The sequence below is a fragment of the Triticum urartu genome, chromosome 6A (assembly GCF_056163025.1).
Source record: "Triticum urartu cultivar PI428250 chromosome 6A, HENAU_Tu73, whole genome shotgun sequence".
Taxonomy (NCBI): domain Eukaryota; kingdom Viridiplantae; phylum Streptophyta; class Magnoliopsida; order Poales; family Poaceae; genus Triticum; species Triticum urartu.
In genome coordinates this window covers 315,798,267-315,800,317 of record NC_141878.1, presented here as the reverse complement: position 1 = coordinate 315,800,317, position 2,051 = coordinate 315,798,267, and positions in this window count along the sequence as shown.

Below are 2,051 nucleotides of genomic sequence, written 5' to 3'. Positions count from 1 at the left end.
GATACCTCCACTCTCTTCTTGTGGATCGCCCCCTCTATGTATGTGATATATCCAAGACTCTATTTCACACACATTGCATATGTTACATTTTTCGATTGAAATATCATCCACATATATTGCTTGTCTATTTCTCAACCCCTCCCCCCCAAAAAAACACACACTATATCTTTGTATGTTTGTATCTCTCTCGCACAACCCCACATAGGTGGTGTATGTAAACGAAGAGAATAGGTGCACGCACTCACGCTTCGTGCCCAGCCACACCAACGTGGGTACACGGTGGAGCTCATTTCTGTACGAAATGGCAGCCCACATGCTAATTTGAACGCGTGTAGCGGTTGTTTACCTACGGAGGTCGTGTACGATGCATGCACGAAACAAAGTTTGACTTGATGTGTTGGCGTGTTATTTTTAAATAAAGTTATATCGATCAATGGCATGTACACAGAATATAAAATGCTTTTTATGGAGGAAATGGTAGTCCGCTCCAGTATATACAATGGAGCCCGCCTGCCTGGGTTTGTCTCTCTTCAGAGTATCTCACGCAAGGCGGCAGTGGCCTCTCTCTCTCACTGTTGGTCACTGATCCGGCCGCATCCCGTCTGCCGGCGGAAAGGGAGGATGTGCATCGTTTCTCCGTTCGACGGCTCCAAGGCAACACGTCCTGATCTGCGGTACCCGCCGTTCTCTCCAACCAAGCTCCGACATTGTAGGCCTATGCCACCTACTCGCTGCCACAGTATGGGTAGATCCCGTCCGCCGCCGCTCACCTAGTTACATCCCGACGACCCCCAGGTATCCCCTCCGGCCTTTCTCCACTGCCTGTCTTCCCACGTCGCTCATCTAGAAAATCATGCATGTGGATCTTCCATAGTTCTGTTGACAGCAGATTTTGGCATGGCCAAGAACACAATTAAGATGGACTCAAATGAAAAGGCGTTCAAAGTGAGAGAGTTCTGTATCTTCAAAGGGAGAAACTTTGATATTTGGCCACAGTCATCCGATCTCATCTCTAAGGCCGAAGTTGTGTTCAAAGTACTGAGTTTTTTTATTCAGAGCACTATTCGGCTGATTACGCTCCCGAGACCGCCTCGTATGGAAAAATGATCTACACCATTCGTCTTCGTCTCATCGAAATGATCAATTTTGATATAAATATTGTCTCGATCCGAGTTCATATGCAAAAGTTAGAGGCAACACTTCACGGACAGGTCCTGTGTGAAAAAGTGACGCGAGGGACCAGACACCCATCTAGGTGGTGTCTGATAAGTCGCGTGAGTTGTTCGGCCTTTGCCAGCTGAATAAAGCTTGCCGGTGTGAGCTTGCAGGGATAGAAACCTTGCCGGCGTGGAAGCTTGCCGATGTGAGCTTGCCGGGATAGAAACCTTGCCGGGATAGAAACCCTGCCGGTGTAAAGCTTGCCGGGTAGAAACCTTGCCGGTGTGGAAAGCTTGCCAGGGTGGAGGCTATTAGAGTCAATCCTACAAGAAGTTGAAGATGGGTTTAAAAGGTTATTTAGATGACTTCAATTGGAAAAGTGTTCTACAGGGAAGTTGTGTGTATCGTCGAAATGGTCAACTTTGCTTTTGGATTCATCATCACTTGAGCGAGTATACAGCCTGCAGAGTTGCTGCAAGACTCGGACAGCCAAGAAAACTGCACGACCAAATCCGACTAAAAGTTAAAGATAACCTCGTAAAGTATTGAATATGACCTTATTTGGAAAAATGAGCAATAGGAGAGTTGTTTGTATCGTCGATACGCACAAATTTTATATTTTGATCTTTTTGATTGGAGGTTATATGCAAATTCCACAGCCTGTACAAGGAACAAGATAGAAGTTTGGGCCAAATTCGGGCTGAATCCAAGTTGGACTGGAACTAAAGCTGTAGGACGTGAATTGATGTAATTTTCTTGTAAGGAAAGCCTAGATGAATCCTTTACTTGTACGGGAAGTCCAGCCGCCTCTTATATATGTTAGAGGTGTCGGCCGATTGGAACAACACACAATCGAACAAATCAATATACTATTTTTTCATCTACGTTTTATC